Source organism: Puccinia triticina, chromosome 2A (genome assembly GCF_026914185.1).
Source record: "Puccinia triticina chromosome 2A, complete sequence".
Taxonomy (NCBI): domain Eukaryota; kingdom Fungi; phylum Basidiomycota; class Pucciniomycetes; order Pucciniales; family Pucciniaceae; genus Puccinia; species Puccinia triticina.
The window spans coordinates 2,185,055-2,198,655 of record NC_070559.1 but is presented as its reverse complement, the minus strand read 5'-3'; positions in this window follow the sequence as shown (position 1 = coordinate 2,198,655).

Here is a 13,601-nt window from a genome sequence, read left to right as displayed (position 1 = left end):
GATCAGTTGGCAAATGTTCTAATTTGGTAGTTTCTTGGTGTTTCTGCCACTATATCTCAGCGCAGCATGGGAGTTCTTCCATGATATTGGTACCAAAATGATCCGATGCCCTCAAAAATTCATTTGGTACCTTGGATGACCACAAAACCCCCAAATGTAGCAGCCACAATGTGATCAGTTGCCAAATATCACTAATTTGGTAGTTTCTTGGTGTTTCTGCCACTATATCTCAGCGCAGCATGGGAATTCTTCCTTGATATTGGTACCAAAATGATCAAATGGCCCTGAAGATTCATTTGGTACCTTGGATGACCACAAAACCCCCAAATGTAGCAGCCACAATGTGATCAGTTGGCAAATGTTCTAATTTGGTAGTTTCTTGGTGTTTCTGCCACTATATCTCTGCGCAGCATGAGAGTTCTTCCATGATATTGGTACCAAAATGATCACATTCCCCCAAACATTCATTGAGTACCTTGGATGACCACAAAACCCCCAAATGTAGTAGCCACAATGTGATCAGTTGCCAAATATCACTAATTTGGTAGTTTCTTGGTGTTTCTGCCACTATATCTCAGATCATTTTGATACCAATATTATGGAAGAAATCCCACGTTGCGCTGAGATATAGTGGCAGAAACACCAGAAACTACCAAATTAGTGATATTTTGCAACTGATCACATCCTAGCTGCTACATTTGGGGGTATTGTGGTCATTCAAGGTACACAATTAATCTTCAGCGGAATTTGATCACTTTGGTACAAATATCATGGAAGAACTCCCACGCTGTGCTGAGATATAGTGGCAGAAACACCAAGAAACTACCAAATTAGTAATATTTGGCAACTGATCACATTGTGGCTGCTACATTTGGGGGTTTTGTGTTCATTCAAGGTACACAATGAATCCTCAGGGTCATGTGATCATTGTGGTACCAATATCATGGAAGAACTGCCACGCTGCGCTGAGATATAGTGGCAGAAACACCAAGAAACTACCAAATTAGTGATATTTGGCAACTGATCACATTCTGCCTGCTACAATTGGGGGTTTTGTGGTCATCAAAGGTACTCAATGAATGTTTGAGGGCATGTGATTATTTTGGTACCAATATCATGGAAGAACTCCCAGGCTGCTTTGAGATATAGTGGCAGAAACACCAAGAAACTACCAAATTAGTGATATTTGGCAACTGATCAGGTCGTAGGGCTACATTAGGGAGTTTCATGGTAATTTAAGGTACACAATGAATCCTTGGGGACTATTGATCATTTTGAAACCAATATCATGGAAGAACTCGCAGGTTGTGTTGAGATATAGTGGCAGAAACACCAAGAACCTACCAAATTAGTGAGATTTGGCAACTGATGAGATTGTAGCTGCCACATTTGGGGGTTTTGTGGTCATTTAAGGTACACAATGGATCCTTGGGGGCTACTGAACATTTTGATACAAATATCATGGAAGAACCTCCAGGCTGTGTTGAGATCTAGTGGCAGAAACACCAAGAAACTACCAAATTAGTGATATTTGGCAACTGATCAGGTCGTAGGGGCTACATTAGGGAGTTTTGTGGTCATTTAAGGTACACAATGAATCCTTGGGGACTCTTGATCATTTTGAAACCAATATCATGGAAGAACTCCTGGTCTGTGTTGAGATATAGTGGCAGAAACACCAAGAAACTACCAAATTAGTGATATTTGGCCACTGATCAGATTGTAGCAGCTACATTTGGGGATTTTGTGGTCATTCAAGGTACACAATGAATCTATGGGGGCTTTTAAAAATTTTGGTACCAATTTCATGGAAAAATTCCCAGGCTGTGTTGAGATATAGTTGCAGACATACCAAGAAACTAACAAAGTAGTGAGATTTGGCAACTGATCAGATTGCAGCTGCTGCATAATGGATGTGACCCCAAAAACATTATTTCTGGGTTCTATATTCAGAAAAATTGTCCAACAAAATTTTATGTGGAAATATTCCTCATTAATCTGTGGTTGATAACAAAAGTAGATAATAAAAAGAACCTGACAAAAATATGCTAAACCATGGTAAACTAATTTCAAAAAGGCCTCCTATGCATGTAGCACTTCAAGTATGATATGCAATATCTTGAGCAAGTTCAACCAACCAAATTAAAAATGTGTGCAGGATGGTATCATGAGAGAGGTCAGGGGTCAATGTTTTTCCTTTTTTGAAAAAAAAGTCAATTTGCAGTCTTCTGATAACAGATCAATTGTTGAAGTAAAAAAAAAAGAAGAAAAAAAAATTGAGATCCCTCAGCCATCCTGGATTAATCCTAAAACTTGCAATGTCTTTTTTTCAGGAAGAATTGAATGGTGTATGTAGAAATTTATGAATGTTATCAGGCAAAAAAAAAGATTCCTGTGGCTTGAAGCTAACACAAGGGGAAGGAGAGAGATTATAGAATGGTATTAAGGAGACATGGAAAACAGACAAAGGTATCAAGAAGAATAATAAAAAAAAATTGATCAATATAAATTGATCAATATACGCTATATCGATCAATATACGACATCACAAATTCATCAATCTTGGTAGTGTTCCTCTCTTGGATCCTGAAGCTATCCTCTGATCCGGTAACGCCAAGCGCAGACGGTTGGCCCAGCTCTTCACCACATCTCCCAGCCGCCCCAACCCCCAACAACCAATAGAGATGTCGGATACAACCCCTACCGCTGGGGGCCCAGAACATTCCACCAAGTCGACCCGAACAACCGAGGCCGCTGATCTGACCACCGCAAAAGATTGGTTCAAGCGGGTACTGAAGCTTCAGCACGCCTCAGTTGAGCAGGCTAACGAGGATCGCCGCCAAGCCGCTGCTGACCGACGAGCTGATCTACAAGCGTTCCAAGCCGCTATCAAGGCCAACGCGGCCCGCACCAACCAACTCAAGAAGATCATAGTTGGCATGCATGCAAAAACCGACCGACTCGAGGAGATCATCGTTGGTATGCATGCAAAAGCCAAGCCCTCCAACCACCCGGGCCGACCAGCGACTGAGGGTGTAGATCTACAACGATTCTGAACTTCAGATGGGCCCTTGTTTGCTGGTCCGTTTCTTGTTGCCGAGTTGTTCCTCACCTGGATCCACGGGGTTGAGATATTTTTCAAGACCAAAGCCGTCACCGTTTCCTTGGACAAGGTTTGAATTGTTGGCAACCTCATTGCCAAAACAAACTTGAAATCGTTCTACAGGAACAAAGCCTCCCGTTATCTGACCAACTCTTGGTCTGAATTCAAAGCTTGAATGTTTGATTTTGCGCTGCCGCTCAACTGGCGAGCGGAGCTGAAGAAACAAATCAGGCAAATTGACATGGGGCCGGCCGAGTTGTTCCAGACCTACAGTACCAGGGCTCGTACGCTCCAGAGCTTGTTCAACTTCGACGCCATGGAAGTCACCGCTCTATTGGATGCTGATCAGCTCAGTTCGTCGTCTATGGACTCCCCAAGGCATTGCAACACCGAGTGGCCAAACGCCAACTTCTGGATGCCACTCCGTTCGTCTACGGGGCGTTCGAGCAGGCAGTAAATGCACCGGCACTAGCCCTGAGCCAATCCACACTCCAACCCAATCCTGGCCGGCAGGTACCGTCAACCAATGTGCAATCAGCGCGCGAGGACTTCATTTGGCAAATTCACTCGTACCTTGACTCGCAAGGACGATGCCACTTCTGCAAGAAGGCTTGCGGCAACATTCCGGGATCCTGCCCGGGGCCAGTCAAAAAACGCTATGTTGATGCCCCGGACAATTTCATCACACGCCCAAGACCGGCTAATTACATTGCTCCCAAGGCGCGCGGACCCGCCCAACCAGCCCCCGGCAAGCCTGTCAACCCGCCGGCGGGCCGACCACCAACCCAAGCAGCCACTGTAGCGGCGGTCCAAGAATACGACACAGCAAACGCCGCCGCGATGAGCTTAGTAGACAAAGCTATTGCGGAGGACGCGCTGGACGGCCCCGCGGACAACATCTATCCCCCACACCTCCATGTTTCATCAGTGGAGGACTATGAAGACCTGGACGCCTACCGACTCTCAATTGAGGCTGTAAAGTATGTCCCCCCGCCGCCAGCTCTCCTCTCATCACCCCCGCCCTTACCCTCGCGTCCCCGCACTTCTGTAGTGAGTTCGAGGAACCGTCCTTTGACCCAGATGAAGTGGCTGACCTCATTGCCAGCTTCTGAAGTCCTACACAGGGGCCCCAAGTCTCGTCTCCCCCCTTGTCCGTTGCCTCCCGGCTTGCCAATCCCGCCTCAGTTCCTCCCACCCCCCCCTACCACCAACTTCTGGAGTGCCCCACCTAACTCTTTTGTCCCCTATGCCCCCATTCCCTTGCCTTATTCCTTTCTCCCTTACTCTTTCTTCTCTTTTATAGGAGGGGAGACTGTAAACCCCCCTCCTCCCTTGGAGTTCACAAGAGGTTACCAAGGCCTGTCACAATCTTGTACTTAGTCTGAGCTCTTCCCCTTCCCTGATTCAGTAGAGAACTGACTTCTCTCTGGATCAGGTAAGCTCACTCCCTCAACTTGTCATTCTCTCTTCTTGTTCTCTCTTTGTCCCTCACAGAGAGAACTGACTTCTCTCTGGATCAGTTGCAATCAAAACCACGAGTTTGGTCCTAGAAGTCTCTCTCCGCGCTCCGTGTCCCTGCTCCTTTGTCGTTGGCTCTAGTGAAGGGATTGAACCCTTACACGTGAGGCAGAGGCCAATTTGGACAATGAGTTTTTAACTCCAGACGGCAGTGATAGACCAACTAAAAGTGAGGCCGGTTCCTCATTCAAATTATTCAAAAAACACATAGAGATTTGCTTTGCAATTCTGGTTTGTTACGGTTCCTGGCACCAGCAGGGCCAATGGATGTTTTGGATTTAGATGCCATTATATCGCTCCCGAAGTTGCCCAAATCTACCGTGGAGGCAATTTTGAACAGTACCAATGTACACCCTCCGGCAGTTGTAGTATCAGAAGACATCAATCAAGAGAGAGCCCATATCTGGGAAAAGATAAAAGAAGCTCAACAGGCCGGCAACAATATCTTGGTCAAATATTTGATGAACGCATCTGGGTTGACTGATTCAGCCAAAAGTAAACCATCTATCACAAGGACAGTTTCAGCAACTCCGGTGCTCTTGACAGTTGAACCTAGAATGTTCGCAAAATTGGTTAAGGCAGAAAAAGAATTGGGTCTAGTCCACGCGATAGGTGCGGTGTCTAGCCATCACGATGTGGGGTTTACTCCATTTTTTGATGAAAACATTAAGGCTTTAAGGGCACCCTTGCCTCTTAATATATTTAACAATGGTGAGGTTTTTTATTTTTTGTCCTTCAAGGAATTGGTAGTAGTTTTCCAAGTCTGATGAATGATTGGTTATCAGAATGGAAGAAGAGGCCATTCACGCCAACATAAATATGAAAAATTCTAGAGCGGTCGAATTGGAGAAAGCCTACAAGGGCTTAGCGTATCCGTCCGAATGGACCCAGACCCATTCAAATTGGACCAACAATCATCACAACTTCTATTTGACGCTGAGAGACGTATACGGCATGGAGTTCTTTGCCGCGAGATTGTTGGTACACAAAGAAAACTGCGACGCGATATCGGCGGGCGGTTACAGGTTTATGACGGCTCTCCGTTACGACATGGCCATTAGAATGACCGCGTTCGCTCACCACATTGCATCAGAAGAAGGTTCCGCGATTCAGGACATATCAATCCAACAACAAACGCTCATAGAAGAACTCTACGTTACTGTGCAAACTTTTGGAGAAGCGGGTTGGAAAGAGAACCATCACGCTCCGGGTCAAGAATATGCTCATGCGGATCCAGAGATAGGAGTCTTCGCGAGTTTGGCGCGAAATCAAGGTCGACCAGTTGTGTTTAGCAATTTCAAAGCCCCACACACTCCGGTATGCGGAGCGCCTCAAAATTACCAGCACACCTCTGGATACGCTTCAGAAGCAGTCCAATACCAGGGCTTCAAGAGACCTGGGCCTCAAGGGCGGCAACAAGGATTTCTCTCAGATTATAACAGACTCGCGCCGAACTATAATCCAAGCGGCTTCGCGGCGTCAGAAGGTGGGGATCCGGAGAGACGTTTACGATGCTACCAAGGTTCCAACTTTGTGGAGGGATATGTCGACAAACGTCATGCCAAATCAACTGGTTACGGTTGACAAGGGGCGAACGCGCCCAATTACAACCCACAGGGCGGCTCAGGAAATCCGACCAAGTAGGTGGTCTTTTGAGATTTCCTCATTTCACCTTGTTTTTCTTTTGTCTCGATGTAACACCACAAAGTTTTTAGGGCCACAGGGTCACATCCCTGTTTAAAGAATCCCCCTTTTTTTGTCCAGTTTTTCTTCTTCATATTTTTTGTGTTGGTGCCCAGCCAACGCTGAACGGAATTGTTGTGCAAGATTACACATATCTAACTGTTGCAATTAACTTTGTTTCTCTCTTTGCTCGTTGCTTGTGTTGCCAATGATTAGGGTGCATTGGCCTTTGACAGTCTCCTGCAAGATGGACGTGCCAGAATGGAGGAAAGCTTTGGGTAAAGCCGGTCTGTTGCCAGAACTAGAGGAAATATTGACAGGTTTTGAGTGTGGTTTCAACCAGGGCATACCGTCTCACAAGATTGGGGATTTGCACTGGTTCACCCCAGACAACCACAGTTTGGCTAAGGATGCAGAAGGAAAAATCCAGAAGTCAATTGCCAAAGAGGTGGCGGCGAATCGGATGTTTGGCCCTTTTTCACACAACGAGGTGTCAAAATTTTTTCCTTTCTTCAGGTCAAGCCCCCTCGGTTCCTTCGTCAACGCGGACGGGAAGATGAGACCAATAAATGATTTATCATTTCCGCGGCACAACACTGACACACCGTCCGTCAACTCCTTTGTCAACAAAGAAATGTTTAAAACGACTTGGGACGACTTCAAGGCGGTCGCGGCCTTCTTTAAGAAAAACTCAGGCCCATTTAACCTAGCCATTTTTGACTGGGAAAAGGCCTATTGGCAAATCCCGACGGACCCAGCTCAGTGGCCGTTCCTGATGGTAAAGGATCTAAAAAGAGACTTGTACCTGGACACCCGGATCACATTTGGTGGGGTCGCCGGATGCGGGTCTTTTGGCAAACCCGCTGACACCTGGAAGAGGCTCATGGAATCAGAATTTGAGGTGGTCAAGATCTTCCGCTGGGTGGACGACAACCTCTTTGTCAAGCATCCGGATTCCCCGTGCACCATCTCAGACGTGGTTTCCCGATCCTTAGCGCTCGGGGTTGCGACGAACAAAGACAAATGCTCTGACTTCGCGGCGGAGCAGAAGTACATTGGTTTTATTTGTAATGGCGCCAATAGCACGGTTCGCCTGCCAGAGGCCAAGCTCGCGGAGCGCATCTCGCAAATAGGGGTGTTCCTCATCCCGAAGGCCAGTTTCCGGTTCAACGAGGTTGAGGTGCTGTCCGGTCGTTTGAATCTTGTCTCTTTTGTCCTCCCACAGCTCCGGTGTAACCTGAGAGGTTTGTACCGTTGGATGAATCAGTGGAAACGATTCTGGGCCACAAGGACCCTACCCCTGGACGTGAATACAGACCTGCGTTTCTGGCTGAAGACACTAACAAACTTCACCCACACAAGACTTGTCCCAGTTCCCGAAGAAGTCGAGATCAGCTGGGTGGGCAACGCCTCCACGAGTTTCAGCATAGGAGTTATCGTCAGTAGCCGTTGGTGCCAACGGCGTTTCAAGGAGGGCTGGGAGGGGCCCAAACCTCACAGGACAATCGCCTGGGCAGAAACCGTTGCCATCCGCATCGGCATCCTAATGCTTCATGAATTCAGCTGGGTCGTCCGAGGTTTGAATTTTGTCATTTGGACCGACAATACTACCACAGAGAGCGTCTTAGTGGCTCGCAAGTCACGGGACACCCATGTGAACGAGGAGTGGAAGATCATCCAAGCCCTCCTCGTGGAGGTGCAGCTATACGTGACACCGAAACGGGTCGTCTCCAAGGAGAACGGCGCGGACAGTCTGTCTCACAGCAGTCAAAACGGGCACCATGTTTCGGATAGGGTCTGGTTCTGCATCCCAGACGATCTATCCCCACTTCTGTTCCACGCCTGATGGCGTCTGGCTGTAGCGCACAGTGTGGTTTGTTTTTGGCGGTGTGGAACTACTCAAATGGGAGAATAGAGCTGGGAAGGGAAATGTATAACTACACTAGTACTAATGTAAGCTATGCCAAGGATGCTGATATAAGAGCTGCCTTCCTGACTAATACTACTGGGTATGAGTGTAACACTAAGAAAAAGAAGAAAGGTGTGGCTTTTCTACTATGATCTTAGACTGAATAATACTATGAGCTGACTACTTGTACCTGTAGGGTATGAGGAGAGGAGGAGTTGTCAGCCACAGAGTACATGTCACAGTACCTTACACGTACCAAGTACCTGCAATTGTTCACATTACATATAGTACATTCCGTTTTACGCCTTTATTACATATGTATATCATTAGATACAAGCTTAAGAATGTACTCCTGTTATACATTACATTACAGATAACCATAGTTAAATACAGTTACCATAATGTACTGCTGTTATGAGAGTTAAGTTACGTGCAACAGTAAGATTACAATACATTGTAATATTACTGTACACGTGAAATACACCAAGACAGGTATCACTCATTTATCCCCTGTTACGCCTCAGTACCTATTTACATAACATATTGGTTATGATATAAATACATAAACAATACATGATGTAATCCAATTCAAAGAGCACTGAATGGAATCAATGATTGGTTATGATCAGCTAGTGTACACAGCTACTGATCCAGGATCAGTACTGATCATTACACTGCCCTGATCATTTCCAATGTTGATCCTCATGAGGATCTGCTTCCCTTGAGCGCTTCCAGTTCCCCCCTGGTCCTGAAGCGCCTCCAAGCGCCTCATGTTCCCTCCTGCTCATTCCCTTCTATATATAAACACGCCCCCCAGGACTGCTTATCCCTCAGAATATTATTATAGCAAGGTTTAACACATACATAGTTAAACAGTGCCTTCATTCTCACCCATCTTTCAATTCAGGAATACTCTCAACTCTTGATTACCCTTACCTTTCTGTAGGTAAAACCACGAACCCAAGTTGAGTTATTCCTTGGATGCCTATTAACACCCTGTGTTGATCTGGATGCGCCTTAATTGAGCAAGCCTCTCAGTCAAGATTACTGATAGAGTGAAACCTTTTACAGGTCTTACCACGAACCCATTGGCCCATCCTTGGCATCTTACACCATCATCTTGATATTAACAACCCTCTCAGACACGGTTAGTTACATACAGGCTGACAGGAGTAGTGGGGAAAAAGATGAAAGGTGGTGTGCAAATGTGAATGATATATGCAGGGGGATATATTTCTGGTATGTGTGAAAGTGTATAAGATGTGTGAATGGCAATTTTATCTAATGGTGTGGTGAAAAGGTCATACAGGGTGTATGGGGTAGAAAGTGCATGTGCATGTCTCTCCGGGGATACAACATCTAGAGGGGAGTATATATGTGAGGAAATACAACAAGGGGAAATCATGATGAGCACAATGTAACAAGGTCTGAAGATGAGCAATGATGAAATGTAATGATGAAGTGAAGTAATGATGAGCACTATGAGATGTCTATGTATAGTGAGTGAGATATGTAATGTGTAATATATGTAGCTATGGTGATGATGACTGGAATATGTAATGTAGATGAAATGTAAGAAGCAGAGAAATACCAATGAAACTGTATATGCTAATAACTTCTGATCCAAAGGGAATTTCAGGGTGGTATGAGTGAGTGACTAGGGGTAAAATGAGGTGTAGAATCTGAATCTGGAATAATAATGATGGACATGTGAGGGATATGTATGATATGAGAATGGTGATATGAGTGGGAACAGGGTTACCACAGTGGTAATTTATCTTATCCACAAATGTTCCCAACGGGTCGCGCCAAGGAACGCACTCCCAACAGGGCTAGCCATTTAGGCCATTGTAATTCAAACTAGTGGAAGAAGAGCTACAATTCACTCTGTTCTCTCGCATGGTTCCAGCTGACAAACCTCCCCTAGGCCTTCGGGCATCAGGACCTTCTATGTGCGCGTTGGCTCGGTGCACCCACCTGGTATGCACTGTTTTGGAGTGAGGAGACTAGAGAGGAAGGGTTTTTAGAGTAGGAATGCTTTTGTATTGTTTCTGCGGTTTTGCCTCTGGTTTTTGCTGAGAGTGTTGGGGGTTCACGTGCGGCTCAGGCTCTCCCAAAAATCCTGAGTTTGTGGGCTGGCACCTGAACCCCTCACTTTCTGGTGTTTGCAGGAAAAGAAACAAAAAAAGCTTCCTAATTTCTCTTCCCTGGTCAAGGGCAGTAAAGGGATTCCCCTTTACTTCCTCTCCTCCCGCACTTGCTGCGGGGAGCTGCAACGCTGCATCCCGCAGCAAGTACCAGGTGAGAAGCGACAGCCAGAGTGGACATCCCAAGAATGTGTCAATAAATTAAGCGAGCTATCTGGGGGCTTGCACGTTCTAGAGCAAAAACTCAGAGAGAAGTTGTTAGTGGTGACAAACCCAAAAACTCAGCTAGATGAAAAAGAAGTGAGCATGTTAGAATGCTTAGGTAGCCATGAAACCTTGAAACACCAGCTCTAGAAGATGTTAACTCCAGCATAATGTCCCATCCAATTTCTTATGTAGAACGGGATCACAATACTGAGGAAAAACATCTTTGAGACGCTGGCAGATCATGGGTTTGAGAAAACTTGTGACAGGCCAATGAAGAATCCAAGTTGTTTGAGAGCTACTGCAAAGGTTGGAGAAGGCTAGTAAAGGCAGTATTGGCTGCAAAAACGTAGGAGTGTTACAAATGGGAGGCAAAGCAACGGCTGATGTGACGTACGAGTGTGAGTAACGTTGCACCACGGTGGGATGTTTGTGGAAGGCAATGATAGGGTGGTGTGGCGGTGTGTTGCAGATAGCAACGGTGGATGTGTACAATGTCGTGGCAAGGGTAACAGTGAAATTGATTCAGAGCAAGTCGAGGGAATGGCTGTGGTGATTCTAGCAACGCTGAGAAGGACCAAAAGCTTAAAAGAGAGGCAGCATTCAAGGTTATTGATTCCCCAGGGTGATTGGAGACGCTGCACTTCCAGCTATCCATCGCTCTCAACCCCTCCGCTGTTGCACATGCACAGTCCAAGGGGCAAAGAGTGGGCCCCCCACTGGTCCGTGCCCTTTGCTGCGGGCTGGGGGCCTTCACGTCCATTCCTTTTGACCTGTGCACTTGACGCAGGCTGGGGGGCGAGCCTGTGGGCACAGAATTGCTGATGTTGGAAGGCTGGGTTGAGATTTTTTTTTATTGTTGTATTCTTATGTAGGGAAAATTTTTGGTCTGTTAATTGCTTTTTTGTAAGGGGGAAACCCTTGATTTTTTTTCTTCTGGTTTTTGTATTTATAGGGGGAACCCTTGATCTTTTTTTTTTGTGATTTTGGAAAAACTGTGTCTTTAATAAACTTGGATAAATCAGTTGGATCACATTGGTGGCCAGTGTAAATTTTTGATATGATTTGATCAGGGATTTTGGAGAACAGAGATGACACCTTATAGAAGAGATGGAAATCCTGTAAACAAGCTGAAGCAATGACACTACGGTATTTGAACGATAACACACCGATTAGAAGAGATGAAAATCCTGTAAACAAGCTGAAGCAACAACACAACAGTATTTGAACAATAACACACCTGCAGCAAAAGAGATATGACAATTAAACAAGAAGAGATGAGGTAGTAACAAAATGATCAGATTGATAACGTTGAGAATAAGAATAAAGATAAAAAGTAAGAAAAATGGTAATTGGCATACCTGCGATGAGTGCAGTGTGATTTTGATTTATTGGGAATGGTGAGGGACGTGCGCAAGAGATTTATTTTCTATGTATGTGATGAAAAGGAATAAAACGGAAAAAAAAATTGAATGAAGGAAAAAAAATTGAATGAAGGAAAAAAAATTGAATGAAGGAAAAAAAATTGAATGAAGGAAAAAAAATTGAGGTTAGTGGTTGTTTGACAATTTTGATGACTTGAGGGATGGGGGGGGGGGTGGAAATTTTGCTTACTAGTCTCTTCCTCATTTCTTAATGATTTTTGCACGTGAGGAACAGACTAGCAAGGCCTTTGGTCGAAGCGGTTGTTTTGTTGGCGGGGGAAAGATTGGGTTAGGTTATGATTGGGGATATTCATGATGCGCGTGAGAATTGGAAGGATTTACTGCATATTCATAATTGGAAGACGCAGTATTTTAACAGTCCCCCTCAATTTGAACGCCATCTTTCAATCCGATCATGTGTTGGAATTTTGCAAAGGGAACTTTTCCTAGGTTCTTTGTGAGAATATTGGCAATCATGCTTGAAGTATATACGTGTTTCATCTTGAAAGTGCCTTCGTGAACATGTTCACTGATCCAATGACGTTCAATTGCAACGTGTTTAATTTGACCATGGTGTACCGGGTTTTGAGCTAAATGGATGGCGCTGAGGTTGTCACAAATGAGTTCTAGAGGAATTGGGACAGGTACTTTGAGCTCTTTCATCAGTTTTATTATCCATAGTGCTTCTTGTCCAGCTTCAGTAATCACACGGTATTTGGCTTCTGTGGATGATAGGGCTACAGTTGGTTGTAGTCTGCTGCGCCAGCTGATGGCACCGTTCATGAATTTGAAGACGTAGCCGGTTGTTGATTGAAGAGTTGATTTATTGCCTGCCTAATCCGCATTGCTAGAGACTTCAGGAAAATTCCATGCTGGGTTGGCAGACAATTCTTCACCACGTTGAGATTGGTATGTTATTTGGAAATCAGCGGTTGATTTGAGGTATCCAAGTACATGGATAAATGCGTCCCAGTGTTTCTGATTTGGTTTATCAAGGAAACGTGAGAGTAAACCAACAGAAAAACTTATGTCGGGACGAGTGCAAATAGCAATATACATGAGAGAACCAACGGCTTTCCTGTATTGTTGATTCTTATCCGTGAAAGATCACAATTCTTCATCAGTTGATTTGACAAGTTTGACGTTATATCTGAAAGGAGTGTTTGCAGGGCAACAGTTTGACATGTTGAATCTCTCTAGTACGTTCAGAATCATGCTTTTTTGGTGGAGTGAGTAATTTCCTTCTTCATCACGGCTGATCTCAATACCAACAGCGAATTTTGCTATTCCTAGGTCTTCCATAGCCCATTTAGTCTTGATTTCCTCCTTTAGCACGGATATTTCATCGCCGGTGATAATCATACCATCTACGTGTAGGTATAAGATACTTTGCTTGCCGTGTCTGAGCCAATAGAATACGCAGGAGTCGGCCTCAGTCTTCACAAAACCAATAGTCTTCAGGTGTTTTTTGACTTTGATATGCCACAGTCTTGCAGATTGTTTTAGTCCATAGATTGATTTATGTAGACGCCATATCATGTCCTTTCCACCTTCCTCGAAACCTTTGGGTTGCTTCATGTATATTTCTTCATTGAGATTGCTGTTAAGGAAAG